Here is a 13271-nt window from a genome sequence, read left to right on the forward strand (position 1 = left end):
CGCAGTTATACAATAAATTGACCGTACCCAAGAAAATTGAAAGCTTTGAAAGGTTCCTTCACAAGTCAATATATCTCCTCAACCTATACATCTGAATAAGCTTAATTCCAATCCATGATTTGCTAACACAAAGTCATTACGTCACCACATTGATTTTGGGAACATTGGGAACGCTTGGTTTATAATACCAATGCATTTGTTTTCATATGTTTGGTATGAAGTCTCATAATTTTTTTTTATTGTGGAATTTTCACTAGTTTACGGCGGCATTTGTAAGAATGTATGAATATGCCTCATTGCATACATGTAGACAATTCATTAGGAGTAAGAATTGTGTTATAATTTGCCCGTTGATAGAGTGATTCTTGAACTTAAGTTGTGTCTAAAAAGCATTTTAGATGATTTGTCACAAGTCAGTGAAAATGTATCCTCGTGTTGAAATGGAAGTTAAGATGTTTGAATCAAAGCGACATAATAAACCTTTTTATGACAGCAGCAGGCACTTGCACTTATTGTGCTCGGAATTTATAGGTATGACATGGCAAACTAATGTTTGACTTAACTGAATATAAATCGATGGGTTCGGAGTACACTAGTCAATCTGTTCTTCCATGCACATAATCTATTTTTTTCCACAACCTGTCCAATAAAGTTCAGTTCACCATTGCAGTGAATCGACTGAGAGGAACTGAAGTCTGTTGTCACATCCTTACCTGCAGGTACAGATTACAGGTTGAATGTTTGAAAAAGGGAAGTTTAAGGTGAGAAGAGACACAAAGACAAGAGAGGAGTGAGTCCTGGCTTCTGTGTAAGAAAACATAGGGTGAGGGATTTGGATTCACTAAAGGTCAAAGATTTACAAGCCCAGCTGTGTTGGACTACAGTGTGACCTTTACCTCTAAATGTTCCACTTACTCCTTTCTCTTCAATCTTTGTATATTATGTTCTCATCTGGAATGCAGACTGGCCTCTGCCTGCAGTGATTAGTTTTAATGGTCAATGTCAGGGCCAAGTGCACAATGCACATATAAGCATATTAGAGATACAAGTGTAATTGGCCTAGTGTTGTACCTCATTAGCCTTTGGAAGCTAACACTAGTCTTAGTGCCTAATAACTGTGATCTTAATGTGCACCTAATTAACATTATAAGTCGTTCACATTTGTTATTCACTACTGCTTAGGTGAGCATTCAGTCAGTCTTGCTAGACCCATTCCACATGGATGAACAGCTTCTGAATATAAAAAAATATCATTAAAATAGCAAAATTTACAGCACAAAGAAAATGAAAACTACTGTAATAGGTTACCTTAAAATTCATTTCAGCTACACATCAATAGAAGTTTCTGAAGAAAGCTTTTCTAATTTGCAGGGGGAAAAAATCTTGAGGTGGAAGGAAGCTAGAGAACCTGGAGTGAACCCATGCAGACACATGGGAGAACATACAAACTCTGCACAGACCAGGATTCCAACCTGGAACCATCTTGCTGTGAGGCAACAGCACTACCCACTGTGCCAAAGTGCCACAAAGAATCTATTTTTTTTTAAATTTCCAAATAACTATCATTTGCTGGTCAAGGTTATGTTTTTGATCTGTTGAAGTGTGTTAGTTTTATGACTCACACAGCTGAGTATTTTTCGCCCACCAAGTGTCACTATCTTTACTATCTTGGGTAAATATGCTGACAGAGTAAAATAAAAAAAAAAGACAGGCAATTTGTTGGGAAAAAGTAGAGCTGACAAAAAGAAAGTTGTCTTTCATGAGTAATAACAATTGGACATATATCACAGAAGGACTGAGGACTGCTGCTATGTGCGGGCTGCCCTAACATTGGCATTGCTAGGATTTATATTTATACGTATTTGGAAAACCCTGTACAACATGACATTCTATAAGCATTTTATATAATGGCCGCCAGACACTTCCACTGGTGTTTTGTCAAAACATAGCATAGGTTTAATAAGCAGTGAGATCTGAATTGGCTGGCATACTAAAGAGCTCATTTCAGAATGAGCCTCCAATAAAGCCACTAGAGGAAAACTGCTATTCAGAAGATTTCTTGTTTTATTGCTTTGGACAAAATGCATGCATTAAGTTTTACACCCCTGACCAAGAATATGTCATTATGGGGTGTGACAACAGTAAATTGTTTTAGCCCAACCAGCTGCAGCTGTCTTACTGCCATAGGCAAAGGGGTGTCAGTCTCAAAAGGGACATGGTGAGCTAGTTGCACTAATCACAAGGCGCTTACAGCTCAACTGATGAGACTAATTGACAGGTCAATGCCCTGAACATATGTGGAAGGAGAATGATCACAAGTTGCTGAGCTGAAAAAATAGTTCACAAATCAAGCTCCTCATTAGTTGTACATGTCAGCTTTTTCTACCTGGTTGTACATTCTAGGCTTACAGCACTATACAAGGAAGGGAACAGCAATAAAGTGGTAAAAGTATGATAGAAATCCTAAATAGCTGCATGGCAAATGCTTCATAGTGATCTAATCTTTTTTTAAGAAGGCTTGTTGTATTCATTCATCATTTCTTTGAAAGCAAACTTAGAACAAACATGCGAATCTAAATCTATGACTTCCACACTGGATCGGTTGAGGTCCAGGTTAACATCAACCGCCATCGGTGCTGTTCACCTACAGGCTGCCGGTGGAAATTGGACTACTGTTGGTCGAAGGAAGAGAGGAGGACAGTGTGTTCGTAGGAAGAGAGAGAAGAGAAGAGAATGCAAAGAGTATAGGACTGAGAGTAGAGACGTTGAATGTTGGAACTATGACAGGAAAAGGTAGAGAGTTGGTTGACATGATACAGAGAAGGAAGGTAGACATACTGTGTGTCCAGGAGACCAGGTGGAAAGGTAGCAAGGCTAGACGTTTAAGAGCAGGGTTCAAGTTGTTCTATCATGGTGTAGATAGGAAGAGAAATGGAGTAGGAGTTATCTTGAAGGAGGAGTTTGTTAGGAATGTCCTGGAGGTAAAAAGAGTGTCAGATAGAGTGATGAGTCTGAAGCTAGAAATAGAAGGCGTGCTGTTCAGTGTTGTTAGTGGGTATGCTCCACAGGTAGGATGTGAGCTGGAGGAGAAGGAGAAATTCTGGTTGGACTTTGATTAAGTGATGCAGAGCATACCTAGAACTTAGAGAGTTGTCATTGGTGCAGACTTCAATGGACATGTTGGTGCAGGAAACAGAGGTGATGTGGAGTAATGGGTAGGTTTGGTATCTAGGAGAGGAACGCAGAAGGACAGATGGTGGTTGACTTTGCAAAAAGGATGGAAATGGCTGTAGTGAATACTTTCTTCCAGAAGAGGCAGGAACATAGGGTGACCTATAAGAGTGGTGGTGGGAGCACACAGGTAGACTACATCTTGTGTAGACGGTGTAATCTGAAGGAGATCAGTGACTGCAAAGTAGTGGTAGGTGAGAGTCTAGCCAAACAGCATAGGATGGTGGTGTGTAGGATGACTCTGGTGGTGAGGAAGATGAAGAGGGAAAAGGCAGAGCAGAAGATTAAATGGTGGAAGCTGAAAAGGGAAGAATGTTGCAAAGACCAAAGAGGAGGTTTATGGATGTATTAAAATAGGATATGAAGGTAGTTGGTGTGAGAGAAGAAGATGCAGAAGACAGGGTTAGATGGAGGCAACTGATTCGCTGTGGTGACCCCTGAAGGGAAAAGCTGAAAAAAAGAGGGAAAATTTAAGATGAGTTCCACCTTTTTTGTTCAGTAAACATCAATTGAAGATTGAGAAAATTCATTTTACTGAAATTCTTTACTCTGTGATCTGGCAGAAGCAGCCAGCTCAAACTCTTGAAAAAAAAGAAAGAAAAAATGTAGATGAGCAAAGCAGAAGCATGAGAAGAGCCAAAGATCAGAGAGATTACTCGACATCACCAGGAAATATAAATGCTTTCAAAAGGCTATGTTAACATGAATCAATAATTCATTGCTAGTTTGATTATTTTGAAGGGGTAGTGATCAAACAAGGAGTCACTCTGGCAATATGGGTACTTTCCCCAGGTCAAACAAAGTGAGAAGAGAACATCTATAAAAAAAGAAATGTGCTACTCTCACATCTGGAGCTACCGTCTTATGACAAGTGTTTTCAATAAGGCTGTCTCATGGCTGCCTCTCTACAAAGCAGAGAAACAGAAAGGAACACAAACACACACTTACTATAACACACTCACAGTGTTTAACTTCGTGCATGGTGTTATCAGGCTTTTTGCCAGTGAAGCATGAAGACTAAGAGTTTAATAAGAGGCATGTCAGATATCTGGGACAGGCAACATCTGCTCACACATAACCACACATAGAGAGATTCACTGCAAGGCTCTCATTCCCAGCCCTGCCACAGTCAAGGCTTTGTGCCTGTGTGTGCATGTGTTAAACACTTTTTACAGTGGTAGCAATGAGGGTAAACTCGCACATAAAGCTATTTTATCTAAATGGTAGCAAACAAGAACAAAGATATTTATAACGCCAAGTGCTTGATTTTAAGACAAGACTTAATATATATAATATAATATACTTTACAACTTTTGCATTATTTCCTGTGACCAATTCTTAACCTAATTGTCTTTTATTAACTGATAATCTGACTACCAGTTTGATTATTGGCACACAACTATTTTTTTAAATAGTGTCTGTTTCTGTACTTTCAATACTGTTTGTTAAGTTGTTCGGTGTTTCTACAACATCAGACTTACAGGGTCTGGAGATCCATCAAGCAGATGACTGCTCCACCTCGTGAGCAGCACATCTCATACTTATTACAACTTATGTTATTGAGAGGAGCAACAAGAACTGTTTCTTGATAAAAACTTAATCAATGGCTACAGTAATGTCTGACACATAAAGACTGTAGGAGGAGAAGAAATAAGCTAAAACTGACACTGAAATGCATGTAACATGATGTACATAATTGCTTTGTTGTTGTTCCTTTTTTTAATCTAATCTCTTAAAATTCAGGTGCACCAGTAAAATATACTATCTCAGTTGTTGCCTGTGAACCAGCACAACCACACAGGACTATATTGGAGTACAAGACTGAGACACCTTATCAGTGACGAGCCAGACGGACACACAAACAAATATTCTTAGAGACTCACACACTGGGATAATATTCAACCTCATATCAGCTATGCAGCAAGGCCTGTCACTGTAGGGAAGTTATGGAAAGGGAAACAGGTTGAGCAAGAGAGACATGGAGGGCGACAAGAGAAAGTTGAGGGAAAGAAAATGGAAAAGAGGATAAGGTGTTAAGAGTAGTGAGAGAGAGGAGAAAAATAAAGAAAAAGCAGAGCTAAAAGCACAGCTATGGAAAGACTTCCATTTGAAGATAAGATTCCCATGTTCATTCAAAAGGCTTCACACCACCTGCCAATTTAACAGAAATGTACTTTTGGTCATGAGAAGGTTAAAATATTGTTAATTGAGAAATGTAACACTAACTATCCATGAGTGAGTATAAAGTGAGGGTCTGATTATCATGGCTATCATGCTAACATGAGCACAACTGCATGTGGAAAGCCATTTTGGGGTTATGGCCATCATGTATGAGTTTTAAAAAGAACACATAATTTTTGAGTAAGAACACCTAGTTATACATAAACAATTAAATGGTAAAGTAAGCTAAAGAAAGAAAGATGCAACCAAACAATCCTAGCCAATAGTTAATCAAAGCAGACCATAGTCAAGTCATGTGTATCTCTGAAAGTGGTCAGCATCCAAACGTAGTTCTTGGAACAGCTGGTGCTATTCACCTAGATCAGAGCACATATGGAGGATGCTGTGTACCCAAACGTTACAGCGCTTGGTCATATGTTACTTGTGGGACTTCCACAACAGGTACAAGCCATCTCCAGTGACGAAATCAGGCATGCTGCAACAAACCTGGTGCAAAGAGAGAACTATAGCATTCTCTGGGCATAGGCAATCCCTGTGATTGTTTGAATGACATCATCAAAGTGAAAAACTGTATCTGTTGAACAGATAGACACAGTAATCAACAGACAACAAATGGTTGAAAAATATTGAATCACTGAGCAACCCCCCCCCCCCCAAAAAACCCCCAAAACAAACAGGTTCAGGCCGATCACTGAGCTAATGTCAAGAACCAGTTTCCACAGTGATGCACAAATAAACCATAACTGGGGAGAAAATGTGTTGCTTTTCATATAAATGATCACAACTAAAGCTCATTGTGATTGATTTTTCATTTGGATTCCAAACCATAACACCTTTAATTACAACAAGGAAACTGCACTTTTCTCAGCTTTAATAGGGCTGGCTCAGAAATCATCCTCAAAATTATAATGAAAATGACAAAATAATTACAAGGGAGGGACATGAGGAGGGAAGAATAAATTAAGGAAACAGCAACTTGAGGAGAGAAAATAGGAAAGAATGTAGAAGACTTGAAGGAGAAAATTTATGACTATATAATAATAGAAATCTCAAAGGGGTGTACTGAGACTGGCATTTGACGGAAAAGACACAAGGGAGGGGAAAGGAGTGGTTAAGGGGATGGGAAATGGGAGATGGAAATCTTTTTGCCATAGAGAATATTTGTTATAGACGTGTTGGAAAGGGCGGGGATGAAGGGAGGAGGCAGGGGAGGAATAACAGAAGGGGAAAATGGCTTGGGAACACAGTCCATCAGTCACTGGGAAAGCAGGCCTGACGCCACCGCATCAATAATTCAGATTACTACAGTTAATGAGCAAGATCCAAATAAATCACCACTGAATTCACGGCGTGAACGCTAAAATATTTCAATGTGCAACGCACAGTACCATCAGAGATGCATTTTAACTGTAATTTAGTCTGCACTGGTAAAACACAAGGGAGCGCTGATACAATTTACATCTCTCTGGAATCCCTGACAATTTTACCTTTATTTTCATCAAAAAGGAGGACAGAGAGAATCTACCAAAACTGAGCACTGGTGTGCCTGCGCACAAGTCAAAAAGTAGGAAGAAAATCTATTTGACAAAAAAAACAGATATGAACAAAGGGGAAAGACATCACACTGGATGAAGATGTGTAGAAATGTGAAGTCAAGATGATACAGCAATATTTGATTGGACTCTTTTTTAGCAATTTCCCCTCCAGGAGATTAATAAAGGATTCTGATTTATTAAAATCAATGTTATTTTATACACACACACGCACGCACGCACGCACACACACACACACACACACACACACACACACACACACACACACACACACACACACACACGTGGTAAAGGACAGCACAAAGCATTAGCCAATAGTGAAATTAATCCAAAACAAGTTGACATGACACAGACTCGGTCTTACATTGGAATGTGCTTGGTGATCATGAAATTGAAAAAAAAAGAAGAAGAAAAAAAAAACAGTTTCAAAATAACAGTCACACAATGTTCTCCCCATCCTAAACAGAAAAAATGCCCAGCCCCAACGGTGGGAGACAAGACGCCATCGTCATCCGGATTCAATATGTCTGTATCTGCCTAGATGGGCTGGGTAGCCCAGTGAAAGTAGTGTTCTTCGATCTCTTCAGTGCATTCACTAGCATCCGGCCTACCCTGCTGTGAGGCAATCTGACAGAATGCAGGTAAATTATCCCCCAGTGTCCTGGAATTGACGACTTGAAAGGTTAACCACCGTGTAGCCCTCTTTACAGAGCGACAGAGCCCCAACCAAGGCTTCTTCACTGATCTTAAAAACGGTGACCTAACACCACTCCAGTGTGTGATTTGACATAACACGCATTATACTGCAATTTTGGAAATTATCAACACCTTATATAAGTACTTTGAAGGAAATTAGATAACATGGAAAAAACAACATTTTTTTCCCTGTTACATCGGAAAGAAAAGGTTATATTTTGGGCGTAGTAGATTCAATTTGTTGATTGATGTAGGATTATCCACCCCCATGTTAGCACTGGTTTTGGACTTTGGAGACTTTAAACACATCTAGTTGGTGAAAGCCGATGGGCAGGACAACTAATAAATGAGAAAAAGAACTCAACAAGAAGTCGGACTGACATGAAAAACAACAAACCTATGCACAAAGAGGACCAACTTTCAGTGAAGGCTCCTGTTATTCGATTTCTGCACAGCCAATACAAGTCTGTGGTGGCCAGTACAATTTCCTGTGCTGATGTGTGCTGAGACAGCAGGTTGAAGGCAGTCAATGCCAAAAGAATCAACAAGCTCATCAGGAGAACTATCTCTGTCCTGAGAGTGAAGCATAACTCCTTGGTGGTGGTGTCTTGTGGCACAGGGAAAGGGGCAAATATAAGATTATTAAGAAACCGATGGAAGCTGTATGCTAATGGGAATAATGCTCTGAAGTGACAACAATTACTGTAAAATAAAATTAATATAGTAATAAGTAAAGCACAGCCCAATGGCTTTATCTTCCTAAACTGTAATTACATGGTCTAAAATGTTGGACAGCATACAATTCAACACAACTTTTTTTCATGAACATTAGCAATAGTAGACAAAAATTGTCATGAATATGATACTCATCCTTTTCCAAAAATATCCACTACTGTAGCAGTGGAAAGATATGATGCTTTGCACAGCAAGCTCTTTTTCTCAGATGACCAGGTCACACAAAAAACACAAGTCAATAATGCTTACAGAGTGTTTAGCCTCATAAGCTCCAATCTAAACTCAGCAAGTGGCCTGGGTTATGCCCTGAAGAGCCTACCCAGTAGTTTATTGCACCTTTGTGTGCAGAGGTAGCAGGCTTATATTATTCCAATCCTCTTATTAGACCAGTCCCTAGGTGTGGTGGCAAGCCCACTGCTATGGCAATCTCTGTTTCTCTGTGAAAATATAGCTCTCTGGATGTATAATTCTCCTTGACTCAGACCCACAGTACTGGACTTTGTTTCTCTCTTTACGTCCCTTGACTCCGTACGCTGAGAGGAAGTGCTTACGCCGGTTCTTTCTTTATCCTGTAGTCAGCCTTAACACTAGAACACAACACAAGCTAGCTATAATACCTAGCAGGGCTGTGGTGATAAACGAGCAGTGTGAAGACACTTCCTTTCTTCAACATTTTTCCCAGAGGGACAGGCATGTAGCACGGAAAAAAAAAAAAAAATCAGTTCACCACTGCAACCCATCTTTTAATTTTCTTTGTTTCCTAAATGTCAGTCACAGTCATGAATCTGAACTTCCTCCTTAGCTCCCCTTTTCTTCATCATACTGAGTTTTATTCATTGTCTTCTTTTGCTAGAGGTAAAGAAAATAAGCAAAAACAACATTCTGGGTTCCTTTCTTAGATTTTCTAGGGCATTATAGTGCCAATAACAGTTGCCAGAAAACTGCTTCTACCAGACCCCGGGGGTCTGGCTTCTGACAATAATACCATTTTCAATCTGCATGAAACAACACACTTGTTTTTTTGCAAATTGTTGTGCTGTGACTATCTAAAATTTCACAGCAAACAGATGAGCAAGATTACTAAGATGATCCACTCCACCCATGAAGCAGAGCACAAATCAGACTGCACAACTGGATTTCACTCTCTGTCAAATGATTTTTACACACGTCTTATTTCCTGCAGACAAGAAAGGCTGAGGAAAGTCTCACGATACACATTTATGACAGCTTTACATTACATAGCATTTATCTGAACCTGCTATACTGGCTATAATATGTAGTCAGGGTGAATGAAAATTTTATTAAATGCTGCGCAGTAAGTGTTTGTGTGTCTATGGGGGGTGTGGGGGGGCATTGGACTTTTTCAGACAGTCAGCAGATTTATCTGATTAATGCACATCCTGTAGCAATGTTTCTAGGGAGGTGCCCGTCACCTATGGTGCAACCTATCAGCCTCTGAGCCTACGTTGGTGCTGACGCTGTGTAATCCTTCATATCCAGCTCAGTGACCACATTGGAATCTTTACAGAGCCAAGTGTAAGTAGGACAGTACATCTGTCCAGTGGATGTTATCTTAAAGATTTGGTCACCTGACTGAAGGATCTTTCATTCTGGGTAAGGTACTGGTTTCAGGAGGAGAACTAATGGTCTTTACAGTATACTGCTGCACAGAGTGAACACTGTCATTGATGAAACGTTTAGCTGCAAAGAACCTTATAGAGCATGCTAACGATTTTTGCATGTTAAAGCATTAAGTGTGAGGAATAAACACTTCATCAAAGAGAGAAAGCAAGGGTTTTGTTTTTTTTTTCTATTGGACAAGTTGGGGCAGTATTCTCAGCACAAGGCACACATGCCCAAAAGTTACGTCACTGTGCAGAACATGATTATGCCTCTTGGTCATACATGGATTGTCTTGTAACTTCAGATCCACTGTACTTTTCATTCTGACATGAATTCCATGTGAGAACAACTGTGATTCTACAATTCTGGTTCAGATGGGATAGTTGCCTCAGTTTATCAAACAACACAGAAAAAAAATTGTTCACTTTATGTTTTTCACATTTTCAAGTTTTAATTATATGTTGGAATTCAGATATGCTCCTTAGAAATTACTATAGCAAAAACGCAATAACTCTTTTCTTGATAAATGTATTGAATTACACACAAAAAGTGTACAAAGTAATTGTGTATATAAAGCTCTGTTAGATTGAAAGTGAACTTGAAGCCCAGTCACCATATTTGGATGTCAAAGTGTCTCTATACTCAAATTCCATTACGCAGAGTAGCTAAATAATAACATGTTGCTGTTATTCTACCCACAATGATTAAGTGGAAAACCAACGAAAGAATACAATTTAAGTGCATTCATATAATTAAACAATGCTTTGAACACAGTCTGAAGTTTTAAACATCAGTAATAGAAACTTCTGCATATTTGAATGTTTACCCATCCCTCACGATCTGAGCCTGTTGGGCAGAGCAGCGAACTAAAGCAGTTAGTGAGATGAATAAAAAAAATGCTTGCTTCACCATTTTGTCAATTTTCAGCTAAATACGATCCTGCTGTGCCTCTTCCACACCCCCACCATAGCCCCAGGCAAGTCACTGAGAAAGGACATTTCTCACATTAGAAATCCTCAATATCTGCTCTGACTTTGTGTGTGCGCTGCGATAAAACTGTGAGTCCCATCTTAGTCTTAAATCACACACTGATCCTCCCTACACAATGGACCAAATATAAATATTGACATGCTTATGTTGAAGGTTTATGGGTGTCCTTCAGCTGGGCAGTGACTGGAGATAGAGTGCAGCTATAATGGGAAGCTCCCTTGTGTCATTTTTTGCTAATCTAAAACAAGGCATTGCTGAATAAGTGCTGATATCAGCAGTCTTGAGTAAAGAAATGTCGAAATTTCGAATTTTTTCACAGCATTCACTTATACCTGTGAAACTTATAAGCATCTGACAGCAAATGTTTGAGATGTCATAATGTACACTAGTTTTATTCATCTGTAAACTTATGTGAGCCTCGACCCTCTTAGAAACAGATAATTTTAAACTGGAAGAGATTACAGTATAATTTTATGTCAACATATGGACAGGTACTGCACAAAGACGGCACTGACTTAAATCTCAAAAGTAAAGAGTAAAAAGTACATAAATTTTTTAAGACTACAATATCATGTAATTTTTTCACACTTCAACTCCATTCTCTTGTTGTGTATGACATCACTCAAATATACATGACCTCTTCATAAATAAAATAATTCATATTAATTATGTCATGGCACAATTACCTTAATTGTGGCCAACTGTTGTAGCTAATTCTATTCATGTGATAAGTTAGCTGAGAAGAATCGTACAAAAAGATGTAGAAAGAAAAAAAGCACTAGCTAGATTAGAAGTCTGACCACTCACCAGGTAAGCATCTGTTCAGGTGCATATAGAGAAAGGTTTAGTTTTGAGTAATGGAATCATCTGCGTTCCAAATAATCTTAATATTCAGTCCATCACTATATTTGCCTACGAAGTTCGACAGGTAATATTGAGCAACATCTTAGGATGAATCAGTATGTCATATCGTGACATAACATCTGATTTATAGTCTCATTTTGAAATAAAAAATCTGTTCAATCTATTCAAAAATCTGAATAAAATTCAAGCCTATTGTATAGTAGGAGCCATCAGTTCACCTATATCACGTGTTGTTTTTTGTTGGGGGGGGGGGGGTTGTAAAAGCGATCTGGAGTACAAAGTGAGAACTCCAAAGCTGACTTCCTGTATTATTTCATTCATTCAACATCTTTCATTTGTCTTCAGCTGGTTATTCAAATACCGGTCACAGGTTAGGCTGGTTAGGCCTATTCCAGCTGACAACACCCTGGGCAAATCTCCAGTTTATCCCAGGGCCACTCAGAAAGAATGCATGAAAAAATATTTTATAAAATGGTCTTGTAACCTTCAGCAAATAAGGATGGCTTGCAACTCATGCAACACACTGTGTAGTACAGTGTAATGCAGTGCGCCTTTTCGGAACTGTTGCAAATATTCATTAGTAATGATTATAGAGAAATCAACTTTATTAATCACCGTAGGATAAATTATTTGACCACGTATATGTATATGCGTACAGGCCCGTTACGCGATTTGTGGAAACCCGCTATAACGCAGGTGAACACGACATAACACAGCAGCCATAGTGATCAATAGGTCCTCTGCTGACTGCCTCGTCCGTCCATCTGAGGCGAAACCAAACGTAAATAAAAAGGCATAAATCGGGAACGTGTGATGATCTTATACACGACAAATACGTCGAATAAAGGCTACTCCTCTGCACTCCGACAACAGAACGCACGTAAAGCTTCTACGGTGTTAATATCGTATGTTTTGTTGCCATTGTTGACGTCATTGTTACGCTTCTGAGAGGTAAACGCAGCACATCCTTCCTGGTTTTCCAAAATAAAAGCAGCCTTTGCAACGAGACTAAAATGAGCAGGAAAAAAAGTGTAAATACGTGGATTACTTTAACATTTCACAACAATTTCTTCACATTAGTCAGCTCTTGAATTTGAAGGCTTGAATAGGATATATTAGTTTGCTAGCCTCCTTCATGTATGTACGATTACAAGGTTACGAAGACAAGCCAACACGTTATCACAGTAAAATAAATAAATAAATAAATAAAATAAAATAAAATAAAATAAACTAGTCATGCTGGAAGAGAGTGTCTTAGGTTCTACGCTACATCAAGTGGAATGTAATACTGTACTCCGTACCCGACTTCCTGTCTGTGCACCTTCCTGACGCACCGGTACATTCATCGTCTCGCCTTTCAATTTCACTTCACAACAACAACGGCTAAAAATTCATAAT

At 39.1% G+C, this 13271-nt stretch overlaps 1 protein-coding gene across 1 annotated transcript in view; it reads right to left on the bottom strand.

The window, feature by feature from the left end:
* LOC137600418 (tumor suppressor candidate 3) overlaps positions 1-13271 on the bottom strand; it is a 53195-nt gene that overhangs the window by 39777 nt on the left and 147 nt on the right. The gene's annotated exons all lie outside the window — the stretch shown is intronic.

Source organism: Antennarius striatus, chromosome 8 (genome assembly GCF_040054535.1).
Source record: "Antennarius striatus isolate MH-2024 chromosome 8, ASM4005453v1, whole genome shotgun sequence".
Taxonomy (NCBI): domain Eukaryota; kingdom Metazoa; phylum Chordata; class Actinopteri; order Lophiiformes; family Antennariidae; genus Antennarius; species Antennarius striatus.